Source organism: Bufo bufo, chromosome 4 (genome assembly GCF_905171765.1).
Source record: "Bufo bufo chromosome 4, aBufBuf1.1, whole genome shotgun sequence".
NCBI lineage: Eukaryota > Metazoa > Chordata > Amphibia > Anura > Bufonidae > Bufo > Bufo bufo.
Window position 1 is genome coordinate 339,290,832 of NC_053392.1, and position 23,374 is coordinate 339,314,205.

Sequence of the window (23,374 nt, forward strand, 5' to 3'; positions counted from 1 at the left end):
GGAATGTGCTGTCCGCAACCGCATTTGCGGATCCGCACTTCCGCATCCGTGCTTCCGTTTCCGCAAAAAAATAGAACATGTCCTATTCTTGTCCGCAATTGCAGACAAGATTAGGCATTTTCTATTATAGTGCCGGCGATGTGCGGTCCACAAATTGCAGAATGCACATTGCTGGTGTCCGTGTTTTACGGATCCGCAAAACACTTACGGACGTATGAATGGACCCTCATAGTAAAATTATTAAAGGTTACGTTTTATCTTTATGTATATTCTAATGGATTGCCTTCCTTGTACAATGTTATAATATACTTTCTATGTTAGAAAGTATATTATAGTGCATTTGTATTGTGCGGCAGTTGTGTGCGGTTCTGCTGCGATACCGCAGATATATAGAGGGACAAGGGTTATTGGAACAAATCATTTCTACTGGTGTGATATACCGGTCGTCCCCCAAAAAACTGAAAACTGATTGAAGCGGGGTGTTATATACCAATATACTTTCTTTATAGTGCATTTGGGTACTGTATAGAGCATTTGCGCATGCGCGTACGCGAAAATTATATTGCCGATATTTCGCATTGAAAAAAATAATGAATGGAGATCGCAAATTCGAATAATACATCTGGTATGTCACTGTCCATGTTGTGGGACTATTTGTGGACTTCTAGTAATTATTTCTTGGCTGCAATTATGAGCTGAAGGTTTTTCAGGTTCGCCTGCCATTAAAATGAATGGGACCAGCCGCGAACTTGCGGTTCGCGAACATTTGATCGCGTTCGCGCACCGTCCCGGCAGATGTTCGTCCATCACTAATTATGCATATGCTGCCCATCTCAATGCAGATGACAACTTTGGATCCATACAAGTCCATATGGAACTAGTGTTGCCTGAATATTTGGACTGATGCTCAGTTGACATCAATGCTTAAACATTATTTATTACAATATGAGGCATAGATATTAAGGGTGCAGAGGTAGCAGTCCTACCAAAACCCTGATACTTCAGAGAGCTAAAGTGCCCTCTGCCACATAAGAAGACCCAATATTAGAGATAGGATATAGTTAGTGGGGTAACTGTTTCAAGATCAGGCACTTCAACCTATGCCTCTAATTACAATTACAGGATAACCTATCACACCCTTGCCGATCAGCTGTTCTGTGTAGCACTAGAACTGCACTGCACGGTCATCATTGTAGTGTCAGCACTTGTCACTGCAGACTGTAGACTTTAGTGCAGCAGTGATGAGCACTGTCCACTACAATGGTGACAGTGCTCTGTATGTCTGGTGTCAACTTTTGGCAAATGAGCTACACAGAGCAGCTGATTGGCGGGGGTGTGAAGTGTCATACCTCCACCAATCAGCTATTGATGACCTATCCTCAAAATAGGTTGTCACTTTAAAAAAGGCTAGACACCCGCTCTAGCCCTTTCATGCCATAAACAATTTTCATGTTTTTATTTTTTTCCTCCTTGTCTCTCAGGAGGCATATCTTTATTTATTTTTACTTTTCCATTCACATAGCCATATGAGAGCTTGTATTTTTGTGGGACAAGATGTATTTTTGATGGCACCATTTAATTTACCATTTCATGTATTAAAAAATGTGAAAAAAATCTTCATTTTTTTTGGGGGGGGGGGGGGGGCTTTGTTTTTATGGCGTTCACTAAGTGCTAAAGCTGACATATTCTGTGGCTCAATATGTTTATAGAGAAGCCACATTTAGTTACTTTATAATGTATATACTTTTTCTTATGCTTTACTGCTATATATAATCACACATAACTTTTTTATATTTTCAAATACAAAGCTGTGTTAGTATTAGTTTTTTTTAAGGGTGAGCTGTAGTTTTTATTAATACATACATCACTTTTTTCAAATCTTCTCAGGGGCATGGTTACTAAAAAAATTTGATTCTGCCATTTTTATTTTTTTATTTTTGTTACGGTGTTCACTGTCCTGGATCTATATGCTTATAGTATATATATAGTATAGCACCATGGATTCTGTCCCGCTAGGAAGTATAAAAACAGATCTGGTAGTGCCGCTCCTCCCTGCAGTTTTGGCCTCTGTAAAGTGCGGATCGCCAGTTTCCTTCTGGCTTTCCCCCAAATGAAAGCTGACATCATGGAGTGGAGGCGGTCAAAGAACTTTCTAGGAACGGTCGTACTCGCATGTTCTAGAACATATAAGGCTTTAGGAAGGAGAACCATCTTAATGAGATTCAGACGCCCCATCAATGAAATGGGGAAAGATTGCCATGCCGCAAACTTCCTGGTAAATATGGAAATTAAGGGCTCCGTGTTCAAGGTATATGCTAGGGGAGGGTCCCTAGTTATTATAATACCTAGGTATTTGAACCTATCTACCACCGGGAGATTGTGATATATTGTATGCCATCCCTCCGGCTTGAGAGGCATTAGAGCTGACTTGGACCAATTAATGTGCAATCCAGAGAAACGGCCAAAATTTTCAATCAGCTCAATCGCTCTAGGTAGTGACTGTTCCGCCCTGTCCATAAAAAGGATCAGGTCATCAGCGTAGAGTCCAACCCTATCCTCTCTATCCTTTAAGCAGATACCCCTGTATACCTCGTCCTGCCTCAGTCTAATTGCTAGATGTTCTATTGCGACTGCAAACAGAAGGGGCAATAGAGGGCATCCTTGTCTAGTCCCTCTAGCTAGCTCAAAATAATCTGAGTGTGCTCCATTCACTAGTACATTAGCTCTAGGCTGTCTATACAACATCTGTACCCATCTGATGAACATCGGGCCAAAACCAAAGCAACCCAGCACTTCCAGTAAATACGGCCATTCCACCGAGTCAAAGGCCTTGGCCATATCCAGCGAGGCCAAGACCCATGGCTTATCTAGAGCTCTACCTAATTGCGTGATAACTTGCGCCCTTCTAATGTTATTGGAGGTGGATCTCCCAGGTATGAAACCGGATTGATCCAGGTGTACAACAGAGGGGACTACCCTATTTAGTCTATTGGCGATTATTTTTGTAAGGACTTTATAGTCCAGGTTCAGTAAGGATATAGGTCTGTACGAACCACATTCCAGTGGGTCCTTATCTGATTTCAAGATAACCACTATGGTGGCATCATAAAAGGAGTCCGGTAGTTTTTGCTGGGTTTTAGCCGCTTGTAACATGATTTTCATTCTGGGGGCCAGAATAGCGCTATATCTGTTGTACACCTCGATCGGAATTCCATCCGGGCCGGGGGCCTTCCCAGTCGACAGACCTCTCATAGCTTCCTGAATCTCATCTAGTGTAAAATCCCTCTCCAGCATGTCCCTATCTTCAGCACTCAGTCGGGGGTGTGTCACTTCCTGTAGGTAATCTGCAAGCTCTTGGGGTGAATACTGTGCCGCTGAACTGTATAAGTCTTGATAGAATTCTTGGAATCTAGTGATAATATCTGGCGATTTTTCCTTTATCTCTCCATCTGACCCCTTGATACGGAGAACTGGCGGGGCCGAGGCATTGTTTCTAGCAATGTGGGCGAGTAGCTTACCTGCCTGTCCCCCCTGCTCAAATGACTGTTGTTTAAGAAAAAAAAGTTTTCGGTCGCTCTTCACCTGCAGGTGTTGCATATATTGCCGCCCTTTAAGGAGCCAATCTAGCCTGTTTACCTCGGAGGGGTTATCAGTAAAAGCAGACTCAGCTATCTTACAAGCCTCTTGAAGCTCCACCTCCGTACGATGAGACTCTTTTTTAATAAATGCTATAGATGACTTTATACACCCCCTCAGGTAAGCCTTCAATGTTTCCCAGATCAGTAACTCATCAGTGGTATCTCCCTGCACCTCAAAAAACATATGAAGTTGATCCGGGATTCGGTCATTAGAACCCATCAATGTTAGCCAGAAGGGGTGTATACGCATCTTGTTCCCATTCTCCCGTCCATCCGTAAGTAAGAGTTTAGCTACCAGTGGAGCATGATCAGAAGGCCCCTGCGGACAGTACTCAATACTCTCCAGATCAGTGAGAGACAGTGCATTGCCCATGATGTAATCTATCCTGGACAAGGCACCTCTAGAGGGGGTGAAGCAAGAGTACTGCACCGCCAGGGGGTGTCTCTCCCTCCACAAGTCGAGCCATCCCATCTCAGTAGCCACTTTGTGAAGTGCTGATGTGGAGCTAGTGGACATCTCCCCTCTTGCTGGGTCACGAAATCTGTCTAATTCCGGGTTCATTAGCATATTAAAATCTCCCATACACAATAGTCTAACATTCGGGTATTGCACAACAAAGCTCACTATTGCCTGTAGGACAGATGTGCTGGCTGGTGGAGGATTATACACATTGATGATGACGTATGGAGTGCAGTTGATATAAGCATATATAAATATGTACCGTCCGTCCGGGTCCACGACACACCTCTGCAGTTCCCACCTAAGGCTGCTATGTATCAGGACCGCTACCCCTCTTGAGTATGAGTTCCCATATGTGTTAGCGCTCCACTGTACCCACGGTTTCTTTATTCTGTTACCCGTTTCTATTGTCAAGTGGGTCTCTTGCAGGCCCAGGATATGTGGAGCAAACCGACGCACATGCGAAAACACTGCTATTCTCTTCCTAGGACCTCCCAAGCCTCTAACATTCCATGACATAACTTTTAGAGCCGCCATGCTATCCTAAATCCCATGAAATGCATGGTCATGTCACTTTGGGAAAATTTACTGAACTTTCCTCTCTGCCGCCTCCCCTGCATATCTGCTTCATATAGTACCATGGAAATTATATGTACCACAACATAAAACATAGAAAAGATAAAGAAGAAGAAAAAAAAATAAAATAAAAGTATCTGAACATGAAAACCGCTGGTAATTAGCAGTTCAATAGCCTGCTTCTTTTTGACCGTGTATACGGGCACCTGCACGGTGTAAATGGATGTTAACCCAGTGCAGGTAGTCGCCGGGTAAGACCCTTGATCATGCTCTGCTAAACAGCCCAATATTCACTAATACTACTACAGATATTAAACATTTCAATCGAGTAATCACTCCGCATATCTCTACAAAGAAAAACGTGGCATTTATACGATACCAATAGCGTGATACCACAAGCGGAGTCCAGCTTTGAACAATACAGGGCAGCGTCCTTCCCAGGTCTACTCAGAGTAGGTAGACGGCTCGTAGATCTCAAGGCTGCTCAGGCCTGTGTCTCGGCCTACCCGCTACCCACTCGTCAGCCGTGAAGAACAAGGATTTCCCGCCATCCACAACCCGGAGCCGTGCAGGATACGACATGGAGTACTGGACATTCATCTCACGTAGCTTCCTCTTGACTGCCACAAAGGTAGATCTTTTTTTCTGTAGCTCCGCCGAGAAATCAGGGAACAGAGAAATCCTGGCGTTGTTGTATGACAGGTTTTGTGCTGTTCTGGCAAGATTAAGCAGCATATCTCTGTCCTTCCAGTTCAGGAGTCTGGCTAGCAGGGGTCTGGAGGGAGCCCCCGGTGGGGGAGGCCTAGCTGGGACTCTGTGGGCCCTTTCTACAGCATATGTCGCTGAAAACGCAGCCCCTGGGAATGTAGACTTGAACCAATTTTCTATGAAGGACGCCGGGTCCATACCTTCAGCCTTTTCCGGAAGGCCCAGGATTCGGATATTGTTGCGTCTCGATCTGTTCTCTAAATCGTCGCACTTTTGCTGCCATAGTTGAACTTTTTGTTCCAGATCTGAGAGTTTAACCTGCATGGGTCTGGTGATGTCTTCCAGCTCAGACACCCTGTGCTCCGTTTCTCTCGCCCTCTCCCTCAGCTGCTGCACTTCATGCCTGAGGAGCCCAACGTCCACTTTCACCTCCTCAATCTTACTTGTGAGAGAGGTCTGGCACATGGAGATCGCCGTGAGTAGCTGTTCATGGGCCGCTTTAGGCGAGAGTTCTGGCTCTTCCTCACTTTGAGGATCTTGCTGCAGGGACGGGTTCCCGCGGGTCGCGTGAGTGCGGACGTTGGAGGGAGATGCGGCGCCATGTTGTGTCTCGGCTCTAGCATATTCCTTGAGCCGCTCCGCTGCCGCCTGTCCCTTGCTTGGGCTCATTTTACTCCTCCGGGTGTTCCCCTTTCGTTTCTGGACCTTCCACTCAATGTTTGCGGCTGGTTAGCAGTCAGGATTGATGAGGATTGTACTCGGGTCTTGGAGCGGCGCTCAGAAGCGTGCGCTCATACCGGAAGTCGGTCACGCCCCCCGCACCATGGATTCTGAACAGTTAGGCAGAGTGGGGTGCTTGCTCTGCACATCGACTGCCCCGCCTTCCCCGTGGTGAAATTGTAGGGTGCAAATCGGTTGTCAGAACAGCCTGGATCCTTGTAAAAGCTATAGTATTACAGTCTATTTTGTATAAGGCTTATACAATAGACTGTAATACTATAGCTTTTACAAGGATCCAGGCTGTTATGACAACCGATTTGCACCCTACAATTTCACCACGGGGAAGGCGGGGCAGTCGATGGGCAGAGCAAGCACCCCACTCTGCCTAACTGTTCAGAATCCATGGTACTTTTGACCTCATAATCTAAGGGGTTAAGTGTCCAAGGTGTCAGCTGTGTAACACTGCCATCACCACCGGACTAAGGCATTACATAAAACATTTTTCAAAAACAAAGATCTACTTGCCACTTTAAAACTTCTATTTATTAAACTTATCTACTCTGGAGTCAGTTGTGTACACATGGTTCACATTGCATGAGTTTACATCACTTTTTTTTGCATTCCCTTTCATGTTTCTGGAAGCTTTCAGCAAGCACTGATTTATTATACATAGTATTTTAAATCATCTAAGTTTAAAGGACATGCTACTAATACAAGTGAATTATGAGCTATATACCGTTTGTTGGAAGGCAAGAAGCCAATTAATGACACATCAGGGATGTAAGTGATTAATACTAAAGTGGTCTCAGCTATTTCATAATATGCTAGACCATATCATTATTAATTTCATGTGTCTTGTTTTCAGTGTTTTACATTTTTGATTCATTGAACACATGGTATAGAAGCTCTGTCAAGATGGATGGGGACCATCGGTGGACAGATATTTTCAGGTCTCTAGAGATGTTCGATTGTGTTCAAGTCAGGGCTCTGGCTGGGCTACCCAAGGACACTCACAGAATTGTCCCCAAGCAACTCCTGTGCTTTCTTGGCTGTGTGTTTAGGATCATTGTCTTGTTGGAAGTTGAACCTTTGGCCCAATATCAGGTCCACAGCACTCAACTTTTCATTAAGAATATCTCTACACTTTACTCCATTCAGCTTTCTCTCAACTTTGTCCCAGCCACTGAAATACACCCTGCAGCATGATACTTGCACCACCATGCTTCATTGGACGGATGGTATTGTACAGGTGATGAGCAGTAACATATATGGTTTCTAGATATGATGCTTAGAATTGAGGCCTAAAAGTTCAATCTTGGTTTCATCATCATCCTGGTAGGTTGTCACCAGGAATAGCTCCAAGGCGTCATGAAATGTAATGTAAACTCCAATATGCAGAAGCGCAGAGGTAATCCAGAAACTATGAGACAGCTTTCCAATAACAGTAAGGGGTACATCATATCAGAATATCAAGATACAAAAAAAGGAAAGTATCACCATAATAGTACCAGGACTAATCCATGAACAGGCAGATTTGTCCCAAACTCAGTATACATATTTCACCTGCAGTAGCTGGCTATACAAATGTAGTGTAGGTGAAAACAAATGTGAACATAAATAGATCACAATATCATGGGTAACCAAGAAGAAGTTAAGTACACATCAGCTATCACCAAGCTAAAGTGTTTTCATGTATTGCAACCAAGGGTCCCAAATTCGTAGGTAGAGGTCACGCTTATGCATCTGCCAGCTAGTCAGCTCCTCTATTTGACATAATTGATTCACTTTTTCCAACCATTGAAGCTTTGTTGGGGGGTTGGGTTGCAACCAGAGAAGGGGTATCAAACATTTGGCTGCGGCTAGAAGATGCGTGAGCAAAGAGTGCTTAGAGGGTCAAAATTGTGGTGTGGGCCAGGCTAACAAAACCAGCTCAGCAGTGAGAAGTAAATCATGTGTGCCCACCATTCTCATATGTGTTTGAACAACAGCTCAGAAGGAGCAGACCACCGGGCAAGATCACCATATGTGGGCACTGTGGGTGCCCACATGAGATTGAGATCTCCAGCAGTGTCCGGTAAAAGATAGTCTCTTCTGAAATATGTTGTGCCTTTTCATAGGTAAATGCATTGATATCCAATTCATTCTAGTCAAGATGGATGTTCATTGCCTTTAAGAGCCATGCTCGACTATATTTATAATTTTGTATGTCTTGAGTAGGCCAAAGTAAGGTCGTACAAAGGTTTCTACTTTTTAGTGTTATTCTTCTCATGAATGTACCAGTCTGAGAAGAATCCTCCTTGTCTACCTATAAATTTATGACGGGAGATAAAGATAAGCTCTATGCAGCTGGTAATAATTACCTATACAATTAGGCATTTATTAATGAAGCAAAATATATAATATTCATGTATTCATTTAATGAGCCTTAGTTAGTCCTTAGCATAAGACAATCAGTAGGACATATATATATATATATATATATATACAGTTGCAAGAAAAAGTATGTGAACCATTTGGAATTATATGGATTTCTGCACAAATTGGTCATAAAATGTGATCAGATCTTCATCTAAGTCAAAACAATAGACAATCACAGTCTGCTTAAACTGATAACACAAAAATAATTAAATGCTACCATGTTTTTATTGACCACACCATGTAAACATGCACAGTGCAGATAGAAAAAGTATGTGAACCCCTGGATTTAATAACTGGTCGAACCTACTTTGGCAGCAATAACTTCAACCAAACGTTTCCTGTAGTTGCAGATTAGACGTGCACAACGGTCAGGAATAATTCTTGACCATTCCTCTTTACAGAACTGTTTCAGTTCAGCAATATTCTTGGGATGTCTGGTGTGAATCGCTTTCTTGAGGTCATGCCACAGCATCTCAATCGGGTTGAGGTCCGGACTCTGACTGGGCCACTCCAGAAGGCGTATTTTCTTATGTTTAAGCCATTCTGTTGTTGATTTACTTCTATGGTTTGGGTCGTCGTCCTGTTGCAACACCCATCTTCTGTTAAGCTTCAGCTGGTGAACAGATGGCCTTATGTTCTCCTGCAAAATGTCTTGATAAACTTGGGAATTCATTTTTCCTTCGATGATAACAATCCATCCAGGCCCTGACGCAGCAAAGCAGCCCCAAACCATGATGCCCCCACCACCATACTTCACAGTTGGGATGAGGTTTTGATGTTGGTGTGCTGTGCCTCTTTTTCTCCACACATAGTGTTGTGTGTTTCTTCCAAACAACTCAACTTTGGTTTCATCTGTCCACAGCCAGTACTGCTGTGGAACATCCAGGTGCTCTTGTGCAAACTGTAAACGTGCGGCAATTTATTTTTGGACAGTAGTGGCTTCCTCTGTGGTATCCTCCCATGAAATCCATTCTTGCTTAGTGTTTTACGTATCGTAGATTCGCTAATAGGGATGTTAGCATATGCTAGAGACTTTTGTGAGTCTTTAGCTGACACTCTAGGATTTTTCTTCACCTCATTGAGCAGTCTGCGCTGTGCTCCTGCAGTCATCTTTACAGGACGGCCACTCCTAGGGAGAGTAGCAGCAGTGCTGAACTTTCTCCGTTTATAGACAATTTGTCTTACCGTGGACTGATGAACAGCAAGGCTTTTGGAGATGCTTTTATAACCCTTTCCAGCTTCATGCAAGTCAACAATTCTTAATCGCAGGTCTTCTGAGAGCTCTTTTGTGCGAGGCATCATTCACAGCAGGCAATGCTTCTTGTGAAAAGCAAACCCAGAACTGGTGTGTGTTTTTTATAGGGCAGGGCAGCTGTAACCAATACCTCCAATCTCATCTCAGTGATTGGACTCCAGTTGGCTGACACCTCACTCCAATTAGCTCTTGGAGATGTCATTAGTCTAGGGGTTCACATACTTTTTCCACCTGCACAGTGAATGTTTACATGGTGTGTTCAATAAAAACATGGTAACATTTAATTATTTGTGTGTTATTAGTTTAAGCAGACTGTGATTGTCTATTGTTGTGACTTAGATGAAGATCTGATCACATTTTATGACCAATTTGTGCAGAAATCCATATAATTCCAAAGGGTTCACATACTTTTTCTTGCAACTGTATATATATATATATATATATATATAAAACTTTATATTATATTGTTATATGTTATGAAGACATGTATCCAGTATATTATATATATTTCTCATTAGGAGGATATTCGTCTCTAAAAGAGTGTATGTGAAGATGTGTGTTTTGTAACAATTAATCACATCTTTGGTATGACAGGAGGTACTGATATCTCTGTGAGAAAACAAGGCCATTCATACTATCATGGTCCATAAATCAACAGTGTGAGAAACATTCAGAGAGACACCTAGAGGTCTGTCTCTAATTGCTACAAGTGTGAGAATTAATCCCTATAGCTTTGAATTAAAGCTTCTAAGGTCAAATGTATAGAATAAGTTTTATTCAGACTTACATAAGTTAACCCTTTATACTATGATGCAAATAGCTTACACAGCAGTGCCACCTAGGTATGAGTAGGTGACATTACAACAGTAGCAAAAGTGCATTCTGGGTAAGGTTATGATGTCACATTTTTTATCAATAGTCACGCCCATCCGACAATGATTGGAAAGTTCCAAACTAGGAAGGTGTGTCTAACTGATAAGTTTGTGATCATAAACCATACACAGAAGGTAGAAGAGGAGGAGAAAAAAAAGAGAGAGGAAAACAAGTGGAGCTCTCTAGAGGGGTCTATCAAGATGAAAGCCATGGTGAGATGTGCTATGATGGACCACCCAGCTTTCCTAGAAGCAGAAGTGAGATTCCTACTAGGACTTGGTAAGAGACACAAAAAATGATATTTCATTTTATTAAGACTAATTTGATAGTGTAGGTGAAATTATACCATCTAGATTGGCGAATAAATAAATGATTAAATTAATTGATCATCTCCATATTGAGATGTAGTCTTAGGATATTGTGAGGCTTCATTCTACCTGCAGAAGAATCAAGACTCATAATCTAGCAAAGCATTAAATAATTTTCTTATATATATATACACTGCTCAAAAAAATAAAGGGAACACAAAAATAACACATCCTAGATCTGAATTAATTAAATATTCTTCTGAAATACTTTGTTCTTTACATAGTTGAATGTGCTGACAACAAAATCACACAAGAATTAAAAAATGGAAATCAAATTTTTCAACACATGGAGGTCTGGATTTGGAGTCACACTCAAAATTAAAGTGGAAAAACACATTACAGGCTGATCCAACTTTGATGTAATGTCCTTAAAACAAGTCAAAATGAGGCTCAGTAGTGTGTGTGGCCTCCACGTGCCTGTATGACCTCCCTACAATGCCTGTGCATGCTCCTGATGAGGTGGCGGACGGTCTCCTGAGGGATCTCCTCCCAGACCTGGACTAAAGCATCTGCCAACTCCTGGACAGTCTGTGGTGCAACGTCACGTTGGTGGATAGAGCGAGACATGATGTCCCAGATGTGCTCAATTGGATTCAGGTCTGGGGAATGGGCGGGCCAGTCCATAGCATCAATGCCTTCATCTTGCAGGAACTGCTGACACACTCCAGCCACATGAGGTCTAGCATTGTCTTGCATTAGGAGGAACCCAGGGCCAACCGCACCAGCATATGGTCTCACAAGGGGTCTGAGGATCTCATCTCGGTACCTAATGGCAGTCAGGCTACCTCTGGCGAGCACATGGAGAAAGAAATGCCACCCCACACCATTACTGACCCAATGCCAAACCGGTCATGCTGGAGGATGTTGCAGGCAGCAGAACGTTCTCCACGGCGTCTCAAGACTCTGTCACGTCTGTCACATGTGCTCAGTGTGAACCTGCTTTCATCTGTGAAGAGCACAGGGCGCCAGTGGTAAATTTGCCAATCTTGGTGTTCTCTGGCAAATGCCAAACGTCCTGCACGGTGTTGGGCTGTAAGCACAACCCCCACCTGTGGACGTCGGGCCCTCATATCACCCTCATGGAGTCTGTTTCTGACCGTTTGAGCAGACACATGCACATTTGTGGCCTGCTGGAGGTTATTTTGCAGGGCTCTGGCAGTGCTCCTCCTGTTCCTCCTTGCACAAAGGCGGAGGTAGCGGTCCTGCTGCTGGGTTGTTGCCCTCCTACGGCCCCCTCCACGTCTCCTGATGTACTGGCCTGTCTCCTGGTAGCGCCTCCATGCTCTGGACACTACGCTGACAGACACAGCAAACCTTCTTGCCACAGCTCGGATTGATGTGCCATCCTGGATAAGCTGCACCACCTGAGCCACTTGTGTGGGTTGTAGACTCCGTCTCATGCTACCACTAGAGTGAAAGCACCGCCAGCATTCAAAAGTGACCAAAACATCAGCCAGGAAGCATAGGAACTGAGAAGTGGTCTGTGATCACCACCTGCAGAACCACTCCTTTATTGGGGGTGTCTTGCTAATTGCCTATAATTTCCACCTGTTGTCTATGCCATTTGCACAACAGCATGTGAAATTGATTGTCACTCAGTGTTGCTTCCTAAGTGGACAGTTTGATTTCACAGAAGTGTGATTGACTTGGAGTTACATTGTGTTGTTTAAGTGTTCCCTTAATTTTTTTGAGCAGTGTATATATATTGATAGAACATTCTTCGCCAAGCTAAGTGATGGATTCACACAGGAAAGACTAATTTCAAGTCCTTCCCATTTAAGATATGGTCTAGCAAGATCCTAGATCCCTGTTATTTGTCTTAATATTCTTACCAAAGTTATATATGTGAAAATAGTCCAGGATGGGGCGGAAGGATACAGTTGTCTCTTCTAAGTTATATCCTTGAATGGATTTGCCCATCTTGAAGTCATGTGATGTGTAGTTGGTTAGGGGGGCAGAATGTATTTAGCATTCTATAATGATGTCTAGGATTAGACATGCCCATCTTGATATCATGAGGTTTTCTCTAAACAGAAGTGATATATATAACTTATGTTCCTACTTTGATATCCTAACCTAATAATAGCTTGGTTATAATGTGACAAGTTATTTCCACTCACATGTATTGTTAAGCTTGTAATGCTTTATATTAACGCTATATACACTCACCTAAAGAATTATTAGGAACACCATACTAATACGGTGTTGGACCCCCTTTTGCCTTCAGAACTGCCTTAATTCTATGTGGCATTGATTCAACAAGGTGCTGATAGCATTCTTTAGAAATGTTGGCCCATATTGATAGGATAGCATCTTACAGTTGATGGAGATTTGAGGGATGCACATCCAGGGCACGAAGCTCCCGTTCCACCACATCCCAAAGATGCTCTATTGGGTTGAGATCTGGTGACTGTGGGGGCCATTTTAGTACAGTGAACTCATTGTCATATTCAAGAAACCAATTTGAAATGATTCGAGCTTTGTGACATGGTGCATTATCCTGCTGGAAGTAGCCATCAGAGGATGGATACATGTTCTCATTCTGTTTACGCCAAATTCGGACTCTACCATTTGAATGTCTCAACAGAAATCGAGACTCATCAGACCAGGCAACATTTTTCCAGTCTTCAACAGTCCAATTTTGGTGAGCTTGTGCAAATTGTAGCCTCTTTTTCCTATTTGTAGTGGAGATGAGTGGTACCCGGTGGGGTCTTCTGCTGTTATAGCCCATCCGCCTCAAGGTTGTGCGTGTTGTGGCTTCACAAATGCTTTGCTGCATACCTCGGTTGTAATGAGTGGTTATTTCAGTCAACGTTGCTCTTCTATCAGCTTGATTCAGTCGGCCCATTCTCCTCTGACCTCTAGCATCCACAAGGCATTTTTGCCCACAGGACTGCCGCATACTGGATGTTTTTCCCTTTTCACACCATTCTTTGTAAACCCTAGCAATGGTTGTGCGTGAAAATCCCAGTAACTGAGCAGATTGTGAAATACTCAGACCGGCCCGTCTGGCACCAACAACCATGCCACGCTCAAAATTGCTTAAATCACCTTTCTTTCCCATTCTGACATTCAGTTTGGAGTTCAGGAGATTGTCTTGACCAGGACCACCCCCCTAAATGCATTGAAGCAACTGCCATGTGATTGGTTGACTAGATAATTGCATTAATGAGAAATAGAACAGGTGTTCCTAATAATTCTTTAGGTGATTGTATATTCATTTGCATGTATCATTGTGTTTATTTACTTATATATGTTTATAACCTTGTAACCAATAAATCTGCATATTTTTATGTGTATAATTATGTGTATTATTGTATAATGCAGAACTACATGTTTATCATTAACGTCATCTCACGTCAAAAAGAACTTATTTATCTGAGGAAATAGTCGGACTCAGATGTGAATTGTATCAATTAGGTTGTCTACAATTCACCAGGTCATGATTTTAAGAATTTATGACAAATTTTATAAATTTTATTTTTTATGGTTAATTATTTTTATGACCATAATTAATAATTCTTAATTGAATTATTACCCCCCCCCCCCCCCCCCCCCCCCCCGAGACAAATAGAAGGTCAGGTGTTTTATACCATCTAGATAATATTTTATACTGGTTTTCTTGTAAACCATGAGAGTTAGCCAGAATAAAGGTTGTATCAGCACTCGATAAAGAGATGCCTAATTCAGTTTCCCAGGACTTCAGAAAAGGGGGAGGGTCCACTGAATGTTATAGCATAAGCTGGGAGTATATGGGAGTATATAGTGGAGAGTCGTTGTCTAGTAGTTCTATGAGTTAGTATCAGCAGTTCATACAAAGTTAACTCCCTGCAGGCCAAGGAAGAAGCCAAAAAAGCAGAGCATGTAGCTCAAAAATGTCCGTACTGCAAGAAGTTAATAATGATTGATTGGAGCAGAGTTTGCAATGTACCGTGATTCGGGATAGTGTTAGAAGGCAGACAAGATGTTATAGTGAGATGGCGAAATCTGACCCATACAGATTGTGTAGGGGTATTCAAGGTAATAGACTTGCAGTGTCAGTGGAGAAAAACCTTGGAATAGGGTGTTAAACCTGGACAAAGAATGCCAGACCGATGAGGTCCCTAGTACCAGTGTATCTGAGAGTGCCCACAAATTTGTACTTGTTGGTAACCATATTGTTTCTACATGACAAGGTCCTAAAATGAGGAGATCTAGCTCTTGGAGAAAATCGGAAGCTTTAGAGGTGGAGAGGTCAAGCCATCTTTGAAGATGAATGTCAGTATAGTACTGACGCACATCTGGAAGTCCAATACCTCCTCTACATTTTTTCCTCGAGATCAATTTGTAGTATATTCCATAAGTATAAAGAAAATAACCTCCTTAATGCAGTAAAGAACAAATCTGGGAGATACATTGGTAACATCTGTAAGTAATAAAAAACTAATGGGAGGATATAAGTTTGCAGCAAATTTTTGCGGCCCATCCATGACAGGTAAGGGATATTATAATCTTTTAAGGGACGGGAAATTTTTTGTAGGAGAGGCTGAGGGATCTGCACCCCCACATAAAGTGGCTGCTTGGGACGGTGTAAGTGAGATGTTCAAAAGGTCTGATTTAGCATCATTGACTTTAAAGTTCGATATTAAACCATACTGTTGGAAAATATCTAAAAGAGGCGTAGCTTCAAGAGGGTCAGAATGTAGTAATAGTAGATCGTCTGCAAACGCTGAAATTAAATGAGTTCCAGTGCCGGCAGAGAATCCCTGTATGAAATCATCTTGACCCCCATCAGCTGTTTGAAGAGGCCTCAGTGCTCGCACATCCTCTTAAAATGTGTGAATTGATTTTTGATATCTATTGATCGGAAATTACTGTTGTCAGTCAATTAATAAAAAGCTTGTGGGCAGATATTCTAAATCACCATACTACTGCAGTAAGCATCTGCTTTACTTGCTTGTCAATTTTTTTGATTTGTAACTATTTCTTAGTTGTATTCCCATCAGATAAGCCCATGTATTAGCTTTTCCATGCACAGCTATGATACAAAAAAAGTGTGAAATAAGTATGTAGCAATGTCATAATATATTGGCAACACCCAAAAGTGTTACAACCTCTGCTGTGTGTCCAGTGAACATTATCTAAACTAGAAAGCTTTGATTCATTCGATTCTTATCAACTGAGTGTGCATTCAAGAACGGATACTTATGTTTGACACACAAAAACTACTCTGTGTGGTTGCTATCAAGGAAGTCAACTAAGGTGAGGTTTTAGTGGAGCTCTTCCATAACTGTTATTAATACCAGCAATAGCTGCTAAGAATTTAGTGTTGAATCTATTTTTATTGAATAGAAAAAGAACACAACAATCATACATAGCAACCAAGACATTGTATGAAAAGTATATCTCCAATTCCATTTCCAAGACCATGTAAAACATAAAATAAAGTGCACAGATGGATTCAGAGACCACCATATTTCTCTGGGACGCAACCATGAAGACCAGAGAAAACAAATGCCATCAAATAAATGCTAAAGGAGAGGTTCAGCAATATTAGATACATACAGTACGATATGAAGAACCTTGACTACTGAAAGGGAAGGCAAAAGGAACTTAGGACACAATCCTGAGATACTCAGTGATGGCGTTTTGAACAAAGGGCTACTAATATGTAACTCTTAAGTGAAACAGATTAAATCGTTAACCTAGGAGAGACAGGGGGACAGACAAGAACAAAACACGACGAAACAAAAGACAGGGGAGGGAGGGGGGGTGGAAAGTAGGGGGGGGCGGGGGGGAAGGGGAAAGGACAAGACATCATATCACGTATCCCAGGTACAGTCACCTGAGACCAACCAGGTTTGAAAACGAGAGGAGCTCCTAAATTGATTCCAAGGTTCCCAGGTTAGTGCAAATGTTTGGACTTGGTTACAGGCCTCAGCTTCCATTTCTTCCATCCTGAATAAGGCATCCAGGGCACGTATCCACGTAATTCTCTGCAAACTGTCTGAGGATCTCCACTGGCGTGGTATGATCTGTCTCATAGAAAGGACAAATGTTTTAAGTACTCCCTTTTTGACATGTTTGATCCTACCCGGGAATATAGAGAGCAGGGCAATCAAAGGGGAGGGAGATATAGTAGACCGGTAAAGTGCATTATACAGAGAAAAAACATCTTGCCACAAAGGGGCGACCCCAGGGCAGTCCCACCAGATATGTAGCATGGAAGCTGCTAAGAATTTAACACAGTGACTAGTATAAGTAGCAAAAGACTTGCAGTCCACAAAAAAATGATATTTTTTGCTATTGCTTTCTGAAAAACTGCTTAAAATAAATTAACTGAAAACTTTGAATGACCTAGAGCTTTCACTTAATTGAGTTCTCTCATTAGACAACCCATTTTTAATCAGAAGTCTACTTGCAGAAATCTGTTGTTATTTCCAGGGAAGAAATGGCAGTCACAATAAATAGACATTTGTTTAATGCACCAGACAGGGTGGCCCTTCTGTTTGGCACATACAGGAAGACCCATCTGGTTTTACATCAATATGCCCTAACATGGCATAAAAACAGGGGATGTCATGGGGAGAGAACCCATTTAAGGATGTTTTTCAAATCTGATATGTGTGACTTTATGTGGTAATAAGTTTAACACTTTTACTTATCAAAGTAATTCTGAGACGATAATTTGTAAAAATTAGCAATTTTCATTTAGATTTTTTTTTGCTTCTAACACAAATAGTCATACCACAGAAAATAGTTCATATTTAACATTTACCATATGTCTCCTTTATTGCCAGCATTTTTTAAATCTACTTTTATATTTTCGGATGTCTGAGGGCTTTTTTTTAGCAGCAATTTTACAAACTTTCAAAAATTGACAAAAATTTCAAATGCCTATTTTTTCTATTGGGGGGGGGGGGGGGACGAATTCAGTTATTTTATGGCATGGTCTATATGTTAGAAACCCTCTTTCAGTCTAAAAGCCTAAGGCCTCATGCACACGAACGTATTTTCTTTCTGTGTCCATTCTGTTTTTTTTAATTCTTTATTTAAATAAATACAAAAGTCCAACTATGCATTAGTAAAGTTATACAATACAATCCTTGTATCAGAAATATAGCACAACAATGATATCACATCATACATCAATTCCCATAATAATATCTTATGGCACTTGTGGTATAATGAAAGGAACCTCACCTGAGCGAGGACCCTTTTCGACTGGCCCATAACCATATCAGGCTAAGAAAAGAAAAACCAAATAAGAACATAATCCTAGCATTAAAACAATATTACCAGTATGAGTAAAGTGCATAAATGCACACAGACTAGGAAGAGTCACCTTAGACAATAACAATAACAAGAAGAAAGAAAGTGCGTCAATTGCCTAGCTCTCCAGAAGCCCAAAGAGCAGGGATCTGTTATACTTAGAATCTCGTCATAAGTGCGCCATCTGCCTGAGGTTCTGAAGAAGGGAGCTCGGGACCTACCATTAGTTCTCCACTGCAGGAACGGACCGCCCTTGCATCCCGCTGGGAAAGTGGGATTCCCCAAGATGGGAAATAAAGGTGAGGGGGAGGGGGAGATCAGAGGATTATCTCTAATTCTATGGAACTGTGAGATAGTGGGTCCAATTGTGGGATGATTAGCTAGGGCTGAAGGTAGTTTAAAAGCCACCCAGGGGAGAGACTCTAATGGGTAGTTCGAGCATAGTTGTTCAATTGATACCCACTGCTTGAGCTGTGAATGCCTACACCAATCCACTATCCTCTGGAGCAGGGAAGCTGAGTGGTATTTACGTAAGTCAGGTACTCCTAGCCCCCCTTTGTCCCTCGGTATGTGTAAGAGAGATCTGGCAAGTCTCGGACTACCCTTTGCCCAAATAAACCTAAATATGTCTCCATGCATCTTGTTAAAGAAGCTAGCGGGTAGTTTGATGGGAAGGGTCTGAAAGAGGTACAACACTCGTGGGAGAATATTCATTTTGAAAATGGCGCATCTTCCAAACCATGTGTGCAGTCCTTTCGACCACTTCTTAAGATCTTCCCTAATCTGTTCCCGGAGAGGGATAAAGTTTCTGTGGTATACCTCTTTCAGATCTGTGGGGATATATGTACCTAAGTATTTCACTGCCCCAGAAGCCCACTTGAAAGGGAAGGAGGTCACTAGGTCGGCCACGAGCATAGCAGGAAGGGAGACATTCAAGGCCTCTGATTTCTGAAAGTTAATCTTCAGATTCGAGAGACCATGAAACGTATGGAATTCCGCCATCAAATTTGGGAAGGAAGTCTTGGGATTAGTTAAAGTAAACAACAGGTCGTCCGCATATGCCGCTATCTTAAATTCTTTACCCTCCACCGAGAGTCCCGATATATTCGGGTTCTGTCGGATTGTCCTCAGGAGCGGCTCAAGGGTAAGAACAAAAATCAGCGGGGAGAGGGGACAACCCTGGCGGGTCCCATTCCGTATCGCAAAGAACGGGGAAAAAACACCATTCACTTTGCGGACGCAGAGGGAGACTCATATAAAGCTCTTATCCATGATGCCAGAGGACCGGTGATACCAAGATATCGCAGCACCGTGAACAACCAAGGCCAGCCCACTCTGTCAAAAGCCTTTTCCGCATCTGTGGATAGGAGACAGAGTGGGGTATCACGGATCCCGGCATGATGAATCAGATTTAGAACCTTAGTGGTATTATCTCTCGCCTCACGTGACGGAATGAAACCCACCTGATCATTGTGTATAAGATCCGAAAGCAGAGGGACCATCCGTGTGACCAAAATTTTTGCGAACAACTTAAGGTCCACATTTAATAATGAAATGGGACGATAGTTGCCACAAAGTGTGGGATCCTTCCCTTCCTTATGTATCACTGTGATATGAGCATGTGACATGTCAGCAGGGAGAGAACGTCCTGTGCTAAGTGTGTTGAGAGCCTTAGCTAGCGGGGTCTGGAGCAGAGGTAAGAATCTCTTATAATATGACGCCGGGAGACCATCTGGACCCGGGGCCTTATTGGGTTGCATATTTTTCAAAGCCTCTGCTATTTCATCTGCCGAGATCGGTCTATCTAAGTCCCTAAGGGAGTCTGCAGGTAGTCTCGGCATGCCCGAATCCATCAGATACTGGTTCATCTTTGAATGTAAAGTCTCACTCGTGTCATTAGGTTGAGGGAGATTGTACAAGGATTGATAATACTGAGCAAAAGTTTCTGCAATCGCGACAGGGTCATTAAGCGGGGGCCCTCGGGTAGCGGCAATACGGGGAACATAATTCCTGGCTCTTTGCTCCCTAAGTAATCTGGCTAGGAGTTTGCCACTTTTATTTCCAAACTCAAAGAAATATCGGCGACCTTTAGCTAGAATGGTTTTTGTACGTACATCTAACTTTTCCTTAAGCTTACTTCTAGCCAATAGAAGGGAAGTGTGTGCAGCCACCGCATGAGACTTTTTATGGGCCTGTTCCAGGGTAACTATTTCCGCCAAAATTTGTGAGATTTCCGCCGCCCTCTCTTTCTTACGTCTAGCTCCATGCTTGATGAATTCACCTCGGATTACACATTTGTGAGCCGCCCAAATAGATATGGGTGACACGTCATCTGTTTGGTTAGTTTCAAAATAATGGGAGATCTCCGTATGCACTTCCTGAGCCACCACCACATCCTGCAATAGGGATTCATTCAATCTCCACTGCCAAGATTTCGGAGCAGGGAGGGGGGAATTCAATGAAACATGGAGCATCGCGTGGTCTGAGAAGGTCAGCGGATCTATGGCCGACGAGGCCAGGAGGGAAACCGCCGAATGTCTCAATAAGAAGTAGTCTAATCTGGAGTAAGTGTCCCTCACTGCAGAGTAGAACGTGAAGTCTTTGACCTCAGGGTTAAGGACCCGCCATGCATCTACTAATTGATGAGAAAGTAGGTGCTTTTTAAAATCCCGGAGATATGAATGCGAAAGGTGAGAGGATCCCCTAGAGACATCCACAACCGGATCTAGTGCCACATTTAGATCCCCCCGACCAACAAGGTACCCTCTGCAAAATCCTCCAGGCGAGTCAGTATCCCAGCTAGGGCCTTAAGTTGTTTAGGGTTAGGCAGGTACAAGTTAGCCAGAGTGAAAAGCTGCCCCGCCAAACGTCCCTTGAGGAAAAGAAAACGCCCGTTATCATCAGTACGAGCATCTAAAAATTCCCAAGGAACAGATCTGGCAATGAGTATGCTCACACCCCTAGATTTTGACCCTGAGAAGCAACTATGGTAGGTATCAGGATACCTAGGGGATTTAAGCGTTGGCATAGCATCCCCGTGAAAATGGGTCTCCTGAATAAAAGCTACCTGAACTTTCTTACTCCACAGGAGCCGGAGAATGGAGGAACGCTTCTCAGGAGTATTCAGTCCGTTGGCATTGATAGACGCAAACTGGACCTTGGACATGGTTGTAATCTGCTGAGAAAAAGGAGAGTGTAAATAAAAAAAACTCAGAACAGAGGAAACAAGAGGGAGGGGAGGGGGGGGGAAGACAAGACAAGACAATGAAAGCAATACAATAAGTCCCTAACTGGCTAATCCAGTGAGGGAACACAAAGCCTGCAGAGAGAAACTCCGCAGAAAATTGTGGGACAAACTCCCACTATGCGATTCTTGGAGGGCTCGATATGAGTCGACCAAGATTCGCCGGACCTAGTTGGAGAGAGGAAGAGCACTCAGTAAAAGAATAACCAAATGTCTCCCAATCCCTGAGCCGAGATCCAATGATTCTAGATGGCACACGATAAATCAACTGGTTAGTGGATGAAACAGTAACAGTAAGCCCACTCAACCAGAGTGAGATATCGGTACTTGGGGTATATCCCACTAGGACCCTGATAGAGCCAAGTACTGACTAAGCTAGAAGAGGCCTACACGCCACAACGAAGGCCCGTCAATCTGGAACATCGCGGGTTGAAAGATCTCGTCTCCCCCTTGGTACATCCTGAGGGAAAAACCGATTCTCATTCCCACCCTGGAGACTAGGTGAGTCCAGGACAAAAGAGGCAGGAATCGGAACGTCCCACCAGTTTGGCAATGAAACTATCGGGACATCCAAGAAGCGGGACAAGTCCTCAGCTTGATCCGGTGAGAGAAGAGCAAAGGTAGTCCCATTCCTGCGGACAATCAGATGGAAGGGGTGTCCCCAACGATATGTGGCTCCAGCTTCAGTGATGGTTTGGAGGATCGGCTTCAGAACACGTCTCATCATCAAAGTTCTTCTAGAGACATCAGGAAGAATATGTACTTGAGAATCTACAAAAGGCACGGTGCCTCGCCTCCACGCTCTCTGAATCAACTCTTCCTTTTCTCTGAAGAAGTGTACACGACACAACACTTCTCGTGGATTGGATGCACTGACACGTCGAGGTCCTGTGACTCTGTGGACCCTGTCCAATTCTATCTCGGACTCCTCCGGTCTGTCAAGAAGAGTATTGAAGATATAAGTCACCGCTTTGCGCAGTTCTGAGGACTGGATGTCTTCAGGGATCCCCCGCAGCTTAATATTGTTGCGGCGCCCCCTGTTCTCCTGATCATCAAGCTGGAGCAGCATATGTCTGTTCATAGCTTTTTGAGCGGCCACACTTGCCTCCACCTGAGTTAAACGTGATTCCAGAGAGGTAGAAAGACTCTCCTGGGAGGTCAGCTTAGTAGCAATGACGCAGATGTCAGCTTTGACTGATGCAATTGCCTTATCTTGTTTAGATTCAAGTTTCGACAACATCGCCTCTAAGTCCATTTTGGTGGGCAGAGTGCTGAGTAGCGACCAAATATCACGCAGCTTGGGTCTTTTAGCGCGTTTGTCGGGCGAGGAGGAGGTTGAGGATGCCGAGTCAGAGGCCTCCGACATTGAGTGCGGTCGGAAAATAACAGGGGTATCTGTTAGGTCCTGCTGTGATTCCACAGGATCCCCCACCACGGTACGGACCCCAGCCGGGGCGACAGGCGGCATGGTCTGCGCAGTGGCTGTAGGGGGAGACCCCAAAACGATATACTGCCATGTCTGCAGTTGCGGTGCTGTTCCCTCAGGTGCCCGTGTCCCAAAAAGATTAAGCCCCAGAGTCTCAGAGCCCTGTGATGGCGCTGCAGAAGCTTGAGGCCGGCAGAGCTCCTGACAGGGGGAGTCGGGCGGCAGTCTCACCTCCGATCTAGTAGGTGCAGGCATCGTCTTAGGAGACAGGGAGGCCGCTTGCAGTGAGGGCCAGGAGCTGGAGTTGAGGGCAAATGCAGGCTTTGCAGGTGTCAGCTGCGTCCCCTCTGCGCTCCGGTCTGCAGCGATTAGGGATCCAGTGGGCAAGGTAGCTGGGGCTGGGGACAGGTGCTGGCTTTGCTGTGCAGGCACGTCCG